We start from the raw sequence: 19,679 nt of genomic DNA on the forward strand, positions 1-19,679 counted from the left end.
AAGAGCAATTAGTCTAGAAATTTAAAGTTCAAGGTCTCATGTCTAGAAATATGTTCAAAATATAAAATTTGAACTACTGTTCGAATACATCGGATAGCAGATCGGATAGAGGATACATTGGAAGCAGTCTACAAGTATGTTTAGAAAGTTCAAGATCGAGGACTCTATGGTCAGAAATATATTCAATGGGTCAAGTATGGACATCTTTCAGGCTGATGAAACATCGGAAGCTGTACAGAAAGGTCAGGGACTCTTTGACCAGAAATATGTTCAGTAGGTCAAATATGGACTTTTGTATGGCTAATGTATTATTAAGAGAAGTCAATAAGTAGAGAAGGTTAATGTTCAAAGACTCTTTGGCCAAAAATGTGTTCAGTAGTGTAGGTTCAGCTCAAATAGGACCTCTGTATGGCTGAATTAACATAATAAGAAACCCTTTGAGGACCCTTTGACCAGAAATAAGTTTAATAGGTCAAATGTGGAATTCTATAGGTGGCTTATGAACCATCAGAAGGAGTCTAGGAGTGAGAATGCAAAGTTCAAGATTGAGGACTCTTTATCAGAAATATGTTCCTTGGGTCACATATGGACTACTTCATGGCTGACGTAACATCAGAAGGAGTCAACATGTATAGAAAGTTCAAGTTTGAGTACTCTTTGGCCCGAAATATGTTTAGTAGGTAAAAAAAAGGGACCTCTGTATGGCTGATTTAACATCAGAATTAGTCTATAAGATTAAATAGCTTATATTATATATTATATAAGATTATATATTTAAAACCACCTTTTAAGGACCCATTGACCAGAAATAAGTTTAACAGGTCAGATATGGACTTCTAAATGGCTTATGAAGCATCAGAAGATGTCTAGAGTATGTATAGAAAGTTCAAGATCGAGTACTCTTTTTCCCAGTAGTTGAAATATGGACTTCTATATGGCTTCTATATGGCTAAAAACACATTTCGAGGACTCTTTGGCCAAAAATGTGTTCAATCGGTCAAATATCGACTACTCCTTGCCTGATTTAACATCACGAGAAGTCAGTATGTACATATAGTAAGTTAAGTTTCATGGTCTCTTGGCAGAAATATGTTTAGTAGGTCAGAAATGTACTTTTTTTTATGGGTGATGTAACATCAGAAGGAGTCTATAAGTTTATATAGTTTAAAAACCTTTGAGGACCCTTTGACCAGAAATAAGTTCAACAGGTCAGAAATGGACTTCAAAATGGCTTATGAAGCATCAGAAGGAGTATGTTTATAATATACACAAAATACCTTTTGCCAAAAATATGTTCAATCAGTCAAATATGGACTACTGTCTGTCTTATATAACATCGCAAGAAGTCAGTCTTGTATGTTTAGTAAGTTAATGCTCAAGGACTCTTTATCCAGAAATGTGTTCAGTAGGTCAAAAATGGACTTCTGTATGGCTGATGTAACATCAGAAAGATTCTACGAGAATGTATAGAAAGCTTAAGATCGATTACTCTTGGGTCAGAAATATGTGCAGCAGGTCAAACATGGACTACTGTATTGCTAATACAACATCACAAGAAGTCAGTCAGTATGAAGTCAGTAAGAACTCTTTGGACAGAAAATATGTTCTGTAGGTCAAAGAGGGACCTCTGTATGCCTGATTTGACACATAACATATGTGCTTTCGCATTGTACTGTATTCAACTAACTGATTCATTTTTTCTTTTAAGGGAAATTATTGCATGTAAATATATATTTTGAGGACTCTTTTTCAGAGAGTTTTTTTTTTTTTTTTACCTCTTGCGTACAATGCATAGAATAATGAAAAGATAACATGAGTGTTGCATTGCACAAACGATCTAAGAATTAGCGTTGAATAATAATGTATTATTATATCTAACTATATCAGTTAGATCTTTTATGCAGTGGAATGTAACTCCAAAAATGGTATCTATTCAATGCACATCGGAATGAGATAGTTGCTGTATGTTTGCAATGCACTCATAGCTTATATGTTATTCTTCAATGCACAAAGTTTGATCGTGTGTGAAATGCAATACAACAGCACAAATTGTATTTGCTCAAAGCAAAACGAAATGAGTTTGGGAATGAGTTAGTTCTGGTGTGCAATGCAATGCAAGAAGTGCATAGCCTGCATAGCCTGCATGTTATTCTTCAATGCACAACGTTAGATCGTTTGTGCAATGCAATGCAACGTTATCTCTTTAATGGGAAGGAGTTAGTTATGGTATTCAATGCAATGCAACAAGTGCATAGACTATGTTACTCTTCAATGCACAACGTTAGATCGTTTGTGCAAAGCAATGCAGCAACATATCTCTTTAATGAACATGGGAATGAGTTAGTTCTGATGTGCAGTGCAATGCAATGCAATGCAAGAAGTGCATAGCCTATATGTTATTATTCAATGCACAACGTTAGATCGTTTGTGAAATGCAATGCAACAAAACACACATGTTATCTCTTTAATGAACATTGGAATGAGTTAGTTCTGGTGTGCAATGCAATGCAAAAAGTGCATAACCTATATGTTATTCCTTAGTGCACAACGTTAGATCGTTAGTGCAATGCAATGCAATGCAATGCAACAACACACATATCTTCTCTTGAATGAACACGGGAATGATTTAGTTCTGGTGTGCAATGCAATGCAATGCGAGAAGTGCATAACCTATATGTTACTCTTCAGTGCACAACGTTAGATCGTTAGTGCAATGCAATGCAATGCAATGCAATGCAATGCAACAACACACGTTATTTCTTTAATGAACATTGAATGTGCAATGCAATGCAAGAAGTGCATAGCCTATGTTATTCTTCACTGCACAACGTTAGATCGTGCGTGCAATGCAATGCAATGCAACATCACACATGTTATCTCTTTAATGAAAATGGGAATGATTTAGTTCTGGTGTGCAATGCAATGCAATGCTAAAAGTGCATAACCTATATGTTATTCTTCAGTGCACAACGTTAGATCGTTAGTGCAATGCAATGCAATGCAATGCAACACACATATGTTATCTCTTTAATGAACATGGGAATGAGTTAGTTCTGGTGTGCAATGCAATGCGAAAAGTGCATAACTTATATGTTATTCTTCAATGCACAACATCGTTAGTGCAATGCAATTCAATGCAATGCAATGCAATGCAACAACACACGTTATCTCGTTAATGAACATTGGAATAAGTTAGTTCTGGTGTGCAATGCAAGAAGTGCATAGCCTATGTTATTCAATGCACAACGTTAGATCGTTAGTGCAATGCAATGCAATGCAATGCAACAACACACGTTATCTCGTTAATGAACATTGGAATAAGTTAGTTCTGGTGTGCAATGCAAGAAGTGCATAGCCTATGTTATTCTTAAATGCACAACGTTAGATCGTGCGTGCAATGCAATGCAACAATACACGTTATCTCTTTAATGAACATGAATGAGTTAGTTCTGGTGTGCAATGTATTGCAATGCAAAAAGGGCATAACCTATATGTTATTCTTCAGTGCACAACGTTAGATCGTTAGTGGAATGCAATGCAATGCAATGCAAGAACACACATATCATCTCTTGAATGAACATGGGAATGATTTAGTCTGGTGTGCAATGCAATGCAATGCAATGCAATGCAATGCAATGCAATGCAATGCAATGCAATGCAATGCAATGCAATGCAATGCGAGAAGTGCATAACCTATATGTTACTCTTCAGTGCATAACGTTAGATTGTTAGTGCAATGCAATGCAATGCAATGAGAAATGTGCATAACCTATATGTTATTCTTCAGCGCACAACGTTAGATCGTTAGTGCAATGCAATGCAAAGCAATGCAATGCAACAACACACGTTATTTCTTTAATGAATATTGGAATGAGTTAGTTCTGGTGTGCAATGCAATGCAAGAAGTGCATAGCCTATGTTATTCTTCAATGCACAACGTTAGATCGTGCGTGCAATGCAATGCAATGCAACAACACACATGTTATCTCTTTAATGAACATGGGAATGAGTTAGTTCTGGTGTGCAATGCAATGCAATGCACTGCAAAAAGTGCATTACCTATATGTTATTCTTCAGTGCACAACGTTAGATCGTTAGTGCAATGCAAACGCAATGCAATGTAATACAATGCAATGCAATGCAATGCAATGCAACAACACACATCGTCTCTTTAATGAACATGGGAATGAGTTAGTTCTGGTGTGCAATGCAATGCAATGCGAAAAGTGCATAACTTATATGTTATTCTTCAATGCACAACGTTAGATCGTGCGTGCAATGCAATGCAACATCACACATGTTATCTCTTTAATGAACATGGGAATGATTTAGTTCTGGTGTGCAATGCAAAATGCAATGCTAAAAGTGCATAACCTATATGTTATTCTTCAGTGCACAACGTTAGATCGTTAGTGCAGTGCAATGCAATGCAATGCAATGCAATGCAACACACATATGTTATCTCTTTAATGAACATGGGAATGAGTTAGTTCTGGTGTGCAATGCAAGAAGTGCATAGCCTGTTATTCTTCAATGCACAACGTTAGATCGTTAGTGCAATGCAATGCAATGCAACAACACACGTTATCTCGTTAACGAACATGGAAATGAGTTAGTTCTGGTGTGCAATGCAATGCAATGCAATGCGAAAAGTGCATAACTTATATGTTATTCTTCAATGCACAATGTTAGATCGTTAGTGCAATGCAATGCAATGCAATGCAACAACACATGTTATCTCGTTAATGAACATTGGAATAAGTTAGTTCTGGTGTGCAATGCAAGAAGTGCATAGCCTATGTTATTCTTCAATGCACAACGTTAGATCGTGCGTGCAATGCAATGCAACAACACACGTTATCTCTTTAATGAACATGGGAATGAGTTAGTTCTGGTGTGCAATGCAATGCAAAAAGGGCATAACTTATATGTTATTCTTCAGTGCACAACGTTAGATCGTTAGTGGAATGCAATGCAATGCAATGCAAAAACACACATCTCATCTCTTGAATGAACATGGGAATGATTTAGTTCTGGTGTGCAATGCAATGCAATGCAATGCAATGCAATGCGAGAAGTGCATAACCTATATGTTATTCTTCAGTGCACAACGTTAGATCGTTAGTGCAATGCAATGCAAAGCAATGCAATGCGAGAAGTGCATAACCTATATGTTACTCTTCAGTGCATAACGTTAGATTGTTAGTGCAATGCAATGCAATGCAATGCAATGCAATGCAATGCAATGCAATGCAATGCAATGAGAAATGTGCATAACCTATATGTTACTCTTCAGTGCACAACGTTAGATCGTTTGTGCAATGCAAATGCAATGCAATGCAAATGCAATGCAATGCAATACAATGCAATGCAACAACACACATCGTCTCTTTAATGAACATGGGAATGATTTAGTTCTGGTGTGCAATGCAATGCAATGCGAAAAGTGCATAACCTATATGTTATTCTTCAGTGCACAACGTTAGATGGTTTGTGCAATGCAATGCAATGCAATGCAACAATACACATGTTATCTCTTTAATGAACATGGGAATGAGTTAGTTCTGGTGTGCAATGCAATGCAATGCAAAAAGTGCATAACCTATTATGTTATTCTTCAGTGCACAACGTTAGATCGTTAGTGCAATGCAATGCAATGCAACACACATATGTTATCTCTTTAATGAACATGGGAATGAGTTAGTTCTGGTGTGCAATGCAATGCAATGCGAAAAGTGCATAACATATATATGTTATTCTTCAATGCACAACGTTAGATCGTTAGTGCAATGCAATGCAATGCAACAACACACGTTATGTCTTTAATGAACATGGGAATGATTTAGTTCTGGTGTGCAATGCAGTGCAAGAAGTCCATAGCACATGTTATTCTTCAGTGCACAACGTTAGATCGTTAGTGCAATGCAATGCAATGCAATGCAACAATACATATGTTATCTCTTTAATGAACATGGGAATGAGTTAGTTCTGGTGTGCAATGCAATGCAATGCAAAAAGTGCATAACCTATTATGTTATTCTTCAGTGCACAACGTTAGATCGTTAGTGCAATGCAATGCAAATGCAATGCAATGCAACAACACACGTTATTTCTTTATTGATCATTGGAATGAGTTAGTTCTGGTGTGCAATGCAATGCAAAAAGTGCATAACCTATATGTTATTCTTCAGTGCACAACGTTAGATCGTTAGAGCAATGCAATGCAATGCAATGCAATGCAACAATATATGTTATCTCTTTAATGAACATGGGAATGAGTTAGTTCTGGTGTGCAATGCAATGCAATGCAATGCAAAAAGTGCATAACCTATATGTTATTCTTCAGTGCACAACGCTAGATCGTTAGTGCAATGCAATGCATTGCAATACAATGCAATGCAACAACTCACATATCATCTCTTTAATGAACATAGGAATGATTTAGTTCTGGTGTGCAATGCAATGCAAGAAGTGCATAGCCTATGTTATTCTTCAATGCACAACGTTAGATCGTGCGTGCAATGCAATGCAACAACACACATGTTATCTCTTTAATGAACATGGGAATGAGTTAGTTCTTGTGTGCAATGCAATGCAAAAAGTGCATAACCTATAAGTTATTCTTCAGTGCACAACGTTAGATCGTTTGTGCAATGCAATGCAATGCAGTGCAGTGCAATACAACAACACATATGTTATATCTTTAATGAACATGAATGATTTAGTTCTGGTGTACAATGCAATGCGAAAGTGCATAACCTATAAGTTATTCTTCAGTGCACAACGTTAGATCGTTAGTGCAATGCAATGCAATGCAATGCAATGCAACAACACACGTTATTTCTTTAATGAACATTGGAAGGATTTAGTTCTGGTGTGCAATGCAATGTAAGAAGTGCATAGCCTATGTTATTCTTCAATGCACAGCGTTAGATCGTGCGTGCAAAGCAATGCGAAAGCACATATGTGTTTTCATTGCACAGAGCACTCATGTTATCTATTTAATGCACAACGGAATGAGTTAGTTCTGGTATGCATTGTAATGCAACAAGTGCACAGCTTATATGATATTATTGCTTTGTATTATTACTTGTATATTATTCTCAATGCAAAAGTTATTCTCAATGCACGTTTGATCTTGTGTCTGACATATTGAACTTAACATTCAGAGGAAGCTTTCTATAGTGAACAATACTTATTGACTCCTGATGAAGCATCAGAAAGCTTCATAAGCCATATAGCATCATAAGCCATAAGCCATATAGAAGTCCATATCTCACTTATTGCTGGTCAAAGGTTCCTCAAATTTTAACTTTATATCCTCATAGACTCTTTCTGGTGTTAAGTCAGACAATAGACCTCATACAATAGACCTTATTTGACCTGCTGAACATATTTCTGGCCAAAGAGTCCTTTTTTACATTAAGTTACTATACATACAGATTGACATCTTATGTTATATTAGCCAGGCAGAGTTTTGACCTACTGAACATATTTCTGGCCCAAGAGTACTTGATCTTTACATTTCTTTACTTTCTTTACATATTCATAGACTTCTTCATAAGCCATATAGCAGTCCATGTCTGACCTATTTAATTTATTTCTGGTCAAAGGGTTTTCAAAAGGTTTTAAACAATGTAACTTATAGACTCCTTCTGATGTTAAATCAGCCACAGAGAGGTCCCTTTTTGACCTACTGAACATATTTCTGGCCAAAGAGTTCTTGAACATTAAGTGACTAAATATACAGATTGACTTCTTGTGATGTTATATCAGCCAGACAGTAGTTCACATTTGATCTACCTATAACATAGCCTTTCGGTCGCAAGTTCCGTCGTTACCAATAGAGTTCAATGGACATTGCGATGAACTTGCGACCATAGTTGGCTAACGATGCTTTCGGGAAACGCACCCCTGAGCGACAACTGATGACGTCACATGCTCAGATTTGCTTGACCAATCGGCGGAAAGGGGCGTGTCAGGCCGCCCAGATGTGGAAAACGAATTTTGAAGTCATTTATTCGTTTTTTTGCCTGTGAACCAAAAAAACGAAAAATCAAGCCGAAATCTCGTTTTTTCGTTTTTTTGAAAAAACGATAAAACGAATAAAGGGGCCGTTTTCTCATTTCTGCTTATTAAATTTCAAATTGAACAAAGAACTGCAAAGCGTTACACGACCAAACTTTCTAGTTTGATTGTTTTGATTGTCAAAGAGTATTTATTTATTATCAGAATAATTATTTTAAGCATAATTTAAAACGAAATTTAAACATAAATCTATGAAGAAGTGTCAAATGAGCCAGTGAGAGACGCACTGCAGACTGCTGCAGTGGCTGCAGTTGAAATGTAATGTGTCTGTGTAAAGGGGCCGTTTTCTCATTTCTGATTATTAAATTTCAAATTGAACAAAGAACTGCAAAGCGTTACACGGACCGTAATGCAGATCATTTGAGAAAGAAGAAGGGAGAAAAGGAGAGAAGAATAAACTGGAACTACAATAGCTAAACAAATAAATTCCTTTTTATATTTGTATTCAGTATTGAATATTATTAATAACATGTAAAATCCATAAAAATATAAGATAAATTCCCATAAAAAAAGACGAAAAAAAGGCAAATAAAAAAAGTATCCACAAATATGTTTTATGTCACAAACACATTTCTGCCAGGCATTCTTTTATGGAATGCTTTTTGTAGATCACTTCTTGTGCATTTGTGGATTTTGAAACATTTATAGGGTCTAGACCAGGGGTGGCCACCACTCGTCCTGGAGAGTCACAGTCCTGCAGGGTTTTGCTCCAAACTCTGTAAAAATAAAGTCAAGTATTAACTTTGACATTATTAAAAGTATTTTAGTTAAAGCATTTGTATCAATACTTTGTGTCTTTTGCCCTATGCTGGTTTTGACCCAGTGTGAGGGGTAAGAGGCCCACCGTGTACTTTTTGATCATTTCATTTCTTTCCTGTTTGGAATGGAATAACGAGAAATGAAAACCAGCTCGTTTATTCGTTTTTTAGTTTAGTTTAAAAAACGAAAAATTCGATTTTTGCTCGATTTTTCATTTTTCGTTTGTGGTTTACAAATCGGTTTATGGGTTCAATATTTCATTTGCAAATGTGGGCGGCGCTGAAACGCCCCTTTCATCTGATTGGTCAAAATCAGGCTAGGAATAATATATTTACAAATCCCTCTGTAAATGTCTTCATAATATAACTAGGTACAAGACTGGAAAGTTTGGTGTAGGTGCTACTGAAGTGGAGATTTCGGACTTTAAAGATTTATCATCAGCCAATGAGATTGCGCATTCAGCCCTTTTACTTTCACGATTGGTTGCTGATAAAAAGGAAATGACCATATTTGGATCCGACAGCATTGTACAGAGCATTGAGAGAGCTTCCTAACGGTGCATGTGATGACAAGGTGACTGCAGCGATCGCGGAGCAGCATTTTGATTTAGAACGCCAACTTTTGTGGAATTTATGAGAAATCTACAGACGCAAAAAGACAAGGTGTAGTAAAAAGACCTAAATGTGTATTTCTGACTTTTTTTCACCACAAGTCTGAAAGAAGACATGTTATTGAAGACAAATATCCAAAAATCTCAAAATTGACCAGTAAAAAAAAAACGATGTTTTTGCCTGCCGTGTCTCGCCTTAATAAAATAATGTCTGAAACCACCACTAACTGTTAACTACGCACAATATTTGAAGCAGAAATATGTTGCTGGTCACGTAATTCGTACTCCTGCGACCCCAATAATGTGAGCCAGAGTATATGACAGATTATTTTAGCATGATGTATTTCCCATTGCAGTGCAAATAGTTCCGTCTCTTTGGATAAAAGGGAAGTGGAAATAAAAATCAATAACAGGCTGAACTGTACCATGATAATATGTCCGTAACATGTACCACTCTCGTCTTTTATTTAGACATCAAAAGGCAGGTAGGCCTGTGTGACATAGCCTATGTAGGCTATAGCCTACATAATTTTGAAAATTGAATAGAAATAAAGTTTATGAATGTAAGCATGTGACCTACTCAGTTCACATGAAAAGAAAGAGAGAAAAGAGAGAAGCTAGAATCAGTGAACGTACATAAATTTACGGTGACGCATTGCTGCCACATATTATTTTTTCCACTCAATTATGTCGTATTAACGAGATCTTATGTCGTTAAAACGACATATTTTCTCGTAATAACGAGATGTTATGTCGTTAAAACGACATCTTTTTCTCGTAATAACGAGATCTTATGTCGTTTTTAACTACATCTTTTCTCGTAGTAACGAGATCTTATGTTGTTAAAACGACATCTTTTTCTCGTAATAACGAGATGCTTTGTCATTAAACCGACATATTTTCTTGGCCTTATAAGGACATGTGTAGTCATGTAGCCTACAAAATGCCTTTATCCACATAAAATTGATAGCCAATCATGTCTTTATCATACATCTACGTTCAAAAAGCTGAAGAAATAGCAGCCCACAATAGACATTAATGTTAAAAGATCAAATTCTGTACACACCTTAATAAAGCATTTAAAATAAAATAAAGCACCTAAAATAAAGCGCCTTTATAGAAACCCTTTATTATAAAGAAAATAAAGGTGGCTCTTAACGTGGCTTTCTATGGGAGGATGGCATTGCGGTGCACAGCAAATCCTTTAAATGGTATTCAATGCAAAACAAAAATGAAAAATATAAGTAGCCAATAAAATAAACAAATTATTGTGGCATTAATTAACCCACAAACAATATTTATTTTAAAGCCTAAACGAATTTATTTAAAGAAAAACACCAGCGTTGGGCGTTTAGGCTGAGTGTTTCAGCCGCCCTTTTCAAACTGGCGCAAGAAAATGCAACAGAATTTGATTTGTTAAACATGAAGAGGATTATCCGTCTGGCATGGCCGCTCGCTCTAACGTTAACCTATATGTTCGCTATTATTAAGCGCATCCAAGTGTTTGTGCGGAGTGTGGAGCGCGCACTGCATGACATGGAGGCGCCGGTGCCATCACTCGCATTTTCCTATCAACAGTGGAAACAACTTAAATACTCCATCATTTCTGGTCATACAGAAAAGAATAATACATCAGTCGCAACTACTTTTATTTGTGTAAACTCACAACAACAAGCAAACGTTGTGCTTTTGTAAAATAAAATAAAACGAACAGGGCGCGCTTTCATGATCTCTGAATTGGAGCGCGTCTCAAAAATAAACTGAAAAACAGTGTATAGACAAGCCTCACATACATGAGAAATATAGCTATCTATATAAAGCTTATAAAAAAAATGTCCACCAACGAAAAAAATCCAATCGAAAGCAAATACGTACGGTACCATCTGATTATGTAATCCTGTCCGTATGAAAGGCGCATAGGCTACGTTACTGCGGAGATGTATGGAGATATGTTTGCAGGCAGCCTAGACTGATTTAGAAAAGACTAATTTATTAATAAACAATTAAAATGCTTCGTTATTTTTTTCAGACACATTTATTATCATTAGCCTACTTTTGCCGGTGCTTTGCGGCAAGTTTTATGTAATCCGCTTGAGCGCGGAATATAGGCGTATGCACCCAGGATTGAATATAGGCTAAACGTGCGATTAGTCCTAATTGCTTAAATGAATGACTACTAGTCTAGAAAAATCATATGGCAACTCTAATCAATAGCCTACATTTAATATTTTACATTATTTAATTAGTAGCCTAATTAGTATCCAGCTCTTTACATTCAATTATTGAGTTAGCATAATGAACTAATACAATAAAGTTTAAATTAAGATAAGAACCATTGCTTATTCCACCACACAAAGGACTGTTTATAAGGTGACAATCCGTTATACATGTGAAGATTGTAGGCTGTCTCTTGAAGATTTTTGTATTGTATCTTCTGTTATAAAGACGAAGATTGACATTTCGTTAATTAAACAAAATAAGAACACAATGTTGTAAAAAATAAACAACTTAGGCTATGTTCTGTTAGATGTGTTTTGACTACTTTTTGTTTAATTATATCTCTAGGTAATGAAGATAGCCTATTAACAAAAATAAATCTTATATATAGGCCTAATATATTATATAAAAAATGTATAGGCCTATATAAAATATATTTAAAAAAAAGGGCCTCATTGATTAATTTTGCTGCTACTATTTGCTTAAGCTTTTTGAACGTAAGTGTGATGAAGGCGTGAGGCTATCAATTTTATGTGGATTAAGGCATTTTTTGTACATATTTTGTAAGGACTACAAATGAAGGCCAAGAAAATATGTCGTTTTAACGACATAACATCTCGTTATTATGAGAAAAAGATGTCGTTTTAACGACATAAGATCTCGTTATTACGAGAAAAAGATGTCGTTTTAACGACATAAGATCTCGTTATTACGACATAATTGAGGGGAAAAATAATATGTATGTGGCAGCGTATAAATTACCAGGTTTGGGGTTAATTAAAATCATGTCGGTTGTGGCATACCTTTAAAATGTTATTAGTTTTATTATAAAACTAATACAATTTTATTACATACTGAATTTGGTCGATGTTTCTCTGAGTTTTCTTTATTATGTTGGCTTAAGAAAGCCAGCATATTTGAACATTATTATTTATTATTATTATGAGAAATTGACTCCGCCTAAAACTTTAATGCTTCACCAAACTCAGACTGGTCTGACTCGCTTATATCTTTTCTAACTGGTCAGACTTACTTTCCCAAAAAATCCATTGACTTGCGTTATCTGAGCAATGAAGGCCTTAATACTTAATGCTGTCCACTAGAGGGGGCGACAGGATAATAAGTCTTTTCTACTCTCTTTCTCTGTTTGCATCAGTTTAAATGACAAATAAATGCATTAATTTCATTCATAAATAGGCCATATCTGTGTATCCACTCTCTAGTTTATTTCAAGATATTGTTATTGACACTGGTTTTTGCATTTAATGTTTGTCCATCTGGAACTTTTATTTGTCATGAGCTCTATATTTTAAGATGTAGCCTACTAGAAGGCTACCTACCTACTTTATTTGGTAGGTAGCCAATTAGCGGGATAATGTAGACATTATCCCTTACTTATAAGAATTTTTAAACAAAATAAACTACTTTGTGTGATTTATTCTCACACAAAATCTGTTGCATACACTGGGAGCAATGAAAAGCACAAGGTGTGCCTTTAGCCCTGTCGTACCCTTTTATTAGCCTAGTTATGATTCTTTAGTTATGTTAGAGTAATTTCCAATGTTGATATCCAAAGATGATGTATCACTGCTTTAATGTCTTCAAATCTCCTCTTTCTTAGTATCAAAATAATCCCCTTTTGATTTTATAATCAATGGTGTACAACAAGTTTTGATAAATTGCATCATAAATATTTGTACCATACTTTTGTGTAAAGACTGCACAAATTCTCCATGCCACTTCTTGATGAAAACATCTTGATCTAGCTATACCTATGCTATTACCCTGCTAGACCTTTATTTACTTTAGTTGGAAAAGGTTATTCTTTCTTGGCCAGGAAGATAATATATTTCCCAGGAATAATTATTGATTATGCTTTCTGTTCATTGGATGAACTGATTAAATAATTGTACTATTAATTCTGCTACAGTCAATTCTAAAAATAACTAAAATATTTATGATTAATTATAATCTGTTAAAATTAATTATAAATATAAATATATATTTTAAACTGTAACTCGTTACACCTGAATAAATAATTGTGCAAAATAGAAATTTAAAAGTATGACTGTAATTGTTGTGTACTTGAAAAGTTTACATGAAAAGAATGAGAGAAAAAAAGATAATTGAATCAGTAAACTTGTTGGCTACTGAATCCCTGACAAAATTAGCAGGGTTGGAGAGTAACAGTATTATAGGTGAATTATAGTAACTGTACTGTTACAGTTATAGTGCTAGAATTCAGTGTAAATCGTTTATAAAAAAAATGTTGTTATGAATTGAGAAATAACATTTTCCTTGAGCTTTTGACATATAAGAAGTCATCATACTATAAGAATATCCTGTAGGTCTGAAAATTGAAACTGAAAATGTCCTTGTTAGTCTAAAAACAACTTTTATTGTAACCAAGCCCAGAGAACGACTCATTGTGGAATGTGCATATCTACAGGTGAAAGACTCTGCAAGAAGATCAACGCCTACTTCATCACTGCAACTTTGGCCACGCCCACTGGATACAGGATCACAGGACTAAGAGTAACATTACCTTCCAAAGGATCCTAATGCTATAGGAATGTGGTTATTTATTTTTAACAATGTGAATGTCTCAGTTGAGCATTATTTATTTGTATTTGGAACATTTCACTGTGGATTCTTTGGTAAATCAGTCACAATTTCAGCACAGGCTTTGCAAACAGACTTTTAGGAAATGGACTTGACAGTATTGCAACATGTGAGTAACTGTGTTAATTCTAATGCCTGATCTGTGACCAGTGATTTCTGATCTGTAATGAATCATGTAGCTACAGTCAGATGTTCTTTGTTTATGTGCCAGTAAATAAACCAGTGACTAAGGGGTCAACTTTACATTGTTTCTAGTAGGATGAAAATAATCTGTTATTTAAACTGTGATTAAATTATATACAGAAAGAACGATCCATTTACAATCATTGGAGCTGTCAACCAAAAAAGTGTGAGTGTGTGAAAAGTGGACTCTTGCCAAAACTCCCGTTATAATCAATGAATCTCTTGAATCTCTTATTTACATCGTGTTTGCACCATGGTTTACACTGTTATTTATGATAGTCACATGACATGCAGGTTTTTTTTGTTTTTATTTTAAAATTATTTATTAAAATTTTACATTTTTGTGGTTTAATTACTTAGCTTTTCATTAAACTCACAAACCCCTGCAGTTCCATCACAAACCCCTGGGCTGGGAAACCATGATATAGTGTAATATTTAATGCACTTCATGTAAAGAATTTCTTTTTTTCTCTTTGTATATTTTATATCAATGGTACAGAGGATTGGTACAAGATTATCCTATTCAAATCAATATGATAAACGGGTTAGGTAAAAAGTAATATAAAAAGTCAGAAAAGTAGTTAGTAATCAAAAAGTAGTCAGAATACATTACGTACATTAACGAACTCGTATACAATGCGAAATCTAGATTACATTAACTACAATTTTTGTAAATGTAAAAAAATTAAATTTTCATATAATTTTGACTCAGTTACGGATTACAATTTGTAAGTAATCTACCCAGCTCATGTAATCGTGATTAAGCTCATGAATTTTCAATATAGCCTATATTTTTTCCACACAGGAAAAACGTATAAAACTTATAAAAACTTATTGTTTTAGGGTATTATTGTAATAATTACCATTTTACATATAGTTTGTTTTAATTGTTATAATTATAATTGTTATAATGAATTCCTATTCAGTATTTAGTAAACATCTTTTTTTGGTGTCCAGGTGAGTGAGGTGGAACAGCAGTCTGAGTTTCCAGATTTTTTATGTATGAAATGTGTAACTATGCACAAAATAAAGTGTAAGCTTTATGTAGCTTTATGTAAACCCATGCATTACCTCATGAAAGAGAAATGGCATACGTTTTTCAATAAAGCTATTTTATATTAAAAAAAATTGTTCAGTTTTTGTCCTCATTGCTCTATATTTTTTTATATGTATCAATATATAACCATACATGGCCCATGCATATACTGCATATTGTGATGAACTCTGTTTCTCAGAAATGATCTGATGGGTCATGCAGATGATTATGGTCATTGAGGTGCAGGGTTGCCAAATCTGCAAAACAAAAACAGCCTGTTGACTAATCAAAACTAACCCCAAATTCCAAAATGACATGCCACTCCCAAACCTAAAATGTATATCTGAATGATTTTCAACTTGAAAAATTGTTCTCTAGTAGCATTCATAAACACAGTCTGTTTTCATAAAGCTTATGAAAGATAGAGCTAGCAGGAGCAAGCAAAGGCTCCCAGCCAATGTCCCTTCCTGACAAAAATCTTTTTACTCTAGGCTCTAGCACAGTTACATCACTGGTATATTGTAAGTGGAGTGAAATATCAGTTTTAGCATTTCAGTCAAATATAATTTATGCAATACATCAAACCTTTAACCCTCAGAAAAAAATCAGCCTATGACAACAGTTTAAAAATAGCCCAATAGTAGACTTGGCAACCATGTTGAGCTGCAGTTATGTCTGCCATCAAAGGTGTCCCAGAACACAGGGCCCTTTTAATATCATGTGATCGCTGTCTTGAAATGCATTATCATGCTTTTTCATGCAGAGAGTCACATTGAGATACAAAAATCATACATTTCTTCTTCTGGGTAAGTGCATTGGGTAAGTGCTGTTATTTGATTATTTGATTAATTACTTTCTATCATAATTGTATATTTAATATATGTAATACCTATTTGTGAAATGTGTCATTGTCTACTACAATATGTAGTTCTTTATTAAATTGCTTATTAAATAGAGGAGAAACATGGTCATTGTGTCATTATAAAGGGATGTTTAAAAATATGTCTGGTGTTATAGATTTAATATCATTTTTTTTAATTAAATGAATATCTAATTAAAACGGTCACCTTTTTATAATGCCTTTATGAATATTTGCTTTTAAAATGTTTGTAATACAGTTGCAATCAAAATTATTCGACATTTTGCTGCTTTTATGAAAACAATTCAACAAAGGCAACAGTAGCCTAAACTATTATAGAAAGTTTATTTATACACATTTGAGGGATTCTGAGAATGTAAAGTTGATGAAAAATGAAAGAAAATGAAAAAAATATAATAAAAATATTTACTTGACAAAATTGAAAATTATTCAACCCCCAAAAGTCAAATTTTGTGCAGAATCTTTTATTCGTTTACAACTTTAGCACGTTTGGTTAAATGTTTGTATTAACAGCACAAGCTAATTCAGTCTTGTTATAGAGTTTCCAAAGGTTTAATTGTGTTTTAACACAATTTTGTACCATACCATACAAATAACTTATGACATAGTCTATAACTCAAAAGCATTACGTATATATATGTCAGTGGCGGCTGGTCTTTCAAAGAGGGGAAGCTCATTTAAAAATTGTCCATTTATTTATACGTAAATTCTGCTCTATGTTCCTTTACAAGAAAATGCTCTGTGACCCTGTCATACAACTAGGCGTCTTTTCCAGTGACTTGACCAGTGTCCTCTCAATGGCCAGCAGAGCTAGGTATAATTGTATAAATGTAATAATATAATAAAGGTATCAATAATAATATAATAAAGTATATAATACTACTACTACTAATTATTATTTTATTTTTTTTAAATGTTTTATTATTACTAATAATAATATAAAAAAATATAATAAGTAATAATATAATAATAAAGATATAATTGTATAATTGTGTGAAATGTATTATGAAAATTGGCTAGCAATTTCGACAAGAAATAGCTAGGTTGCAGCAGTTTGTCTTTCAACTACATTTGCAAAATCCGCAATGGGACTGAGCTCGAATAGCTTCAGCGGCAGCGACTTTTTATTGTATGAAATCGCTGTCAATCAAAAGGAGATGCAGCCTTTCGACAGACCCTCCAATCATCACGTAGAAGCCCGGAGTCCAGGCCAGCCCACTCCTCCATTCACCCCCAGAGACGCTGAGCGTCCGTGGGCGGGACATAATCGCAGCATTTATCCAATGACCGTCTCATCTATCTATCTACTTCAAACTATTTTAAACTTCAAACTACTTTAAACTTCAAACTAAATTAAACTTTAAACTAATTTAAACTTTTTAAACGTCAAACTTATATAAACTTTAAGATAATTTAAACTTCAAACTACTGAATTTACTTCATTTTAACTTATAAACTCTAAACGCATATAAACTCTGATTGTGTAAGTGTTATCGAGTTAGTGTGTGTGTGTGTGTGTTTAACCGCCTAGAACACCATAGCAACCACTGAGAACACCCTAGCAACCGCCTAGCAACCACCCAGAACACCCTAGCAACCACCCAAAATACCTTTGCAACCACCTAGCAACCACCCAGGAAACCATAGCAACCACCCAGAACACCCTAGCAACCACCCAGAATACCGTAGCAACCACTCAAAACACCCTAGCAACTGCCTAACAACCACCCAGAAAACCTTAACAACCACCCAAAATACCTTAGAATACCCTAGCAACACCATAGCAACCACTCAGAACACCCTAGCAACCACCCAAAATACTTTAGAACACCCTAGCAACACCATAGCAACCACTCAGAACACCCTAGCAACTGCCTAACAACCACCCAGAACACCCTACCAACCACCCAAAATACCTTAGAACACCCTAGCAACACCATAGCAACCACCCAGAACACCCTAGCAACCACCCAAAATACCTTAGAACACCATAGCAACACCATAGCAACCACTCAGAACACCCTAGCAACCACCCAAAATACCTTAGGACACCCTAGCAACACCCTAGAAACCACTCAGAACACCCTAGCAACTGCCTAACAACCACCCAGAACACCCTAGCAACCACCCAAAATACCTTAGAACACCATAGCAACACCATAGCAACCACTCAGAACACCGTAGCAACTGCCTAACAACCACCCAGAACACCCTAGCAACCACCCAAAATACCTTAGAACACCCTAGCAACACCATAGCAACCACTCAGAACACCGTAGCAACCACCCAAAATACCTTAGGACACCCTAGCAACACCATAGCAACCACTCAGAACACCGTAGCAACTGCCTAACAACCACCCAGAACACCCTAGCAACCACCCAAAATACCTTAGAACACCCTAGCAACACCATAGCAACCACTCAGAACACCCTAGCAACCACCCAAAATACCTTAGGACACCCTAGCAACACCCTAGCAACCACTCAGAACACCATAGAAACCACCAAAAATACCTTAGGAACCACCCAGAACACCCTAGCAACCTTTGCGGTCCAAACTTTCTCAAGCCAACTTAAAGTTTGTCTCGACGAACTTTCGCATCTAGTTTTGATTGCAACTGTATATAACATTGAATGTGTAGATTTAATGTATAGACAGACTTTCAATCTTAAATGATAAAAATCCATTATGGAATTATCATTACATGTTTAAAATATCTTTATGTTTTTTTGTTGTTGTTGTAGTTTAAAAAAAATATGTACTTTTTAATTTTATATTATGGCTGTCCTACAGGTAAGTTCTACCAAAACAAACACTGCACCAAAGTTTTTTCAGATGTTTATGAATTTGTGTACCAATGAGACAAAATTTTGAGAGCAGTTGAGATTTTGTAAGATATACCTAAGCAGTGTTGAGTAATTTACTCTAAAAAAGTAATGAATTACTAGCTACTAATTAGCCTACATATTCAGTGTATATAGATAACTGTACTATTTACTCGCTCTAAAAAGTACTTTCTTAATCCCATATCAGCCTCGACCAGTTAAACAATATGAAACTGCTCTTTTAACATTTACATTTACATTTAGTCATGTAGCAGACTCCTTTGTCCAGAATGACTTACAAATTAGGACTAAAATAAGCGAGTTTTAAATAAATAATATAAAATGGCTTGGCTGTATTTTGCATATAAATGCATCATAGTATATACAGTATTTAACACAATTATATGTCATAAGTAACTGTAATTAAATTACAGAAAAATAAGAGTAGGCTAATGC

The sequence above is a fragment of the Rutilus rutilus genome, assembly GCF_951802725.1.
Source record: "Rutilus rutilus genome assembly, chromosome: 4".
Classification (NCBI taxonomy): Eukaryota; Metazoa; Chordata; class Actinopteri; order Cypriniformes; family Leuciscidae; genus Rutilus; species Rutilus rutilus.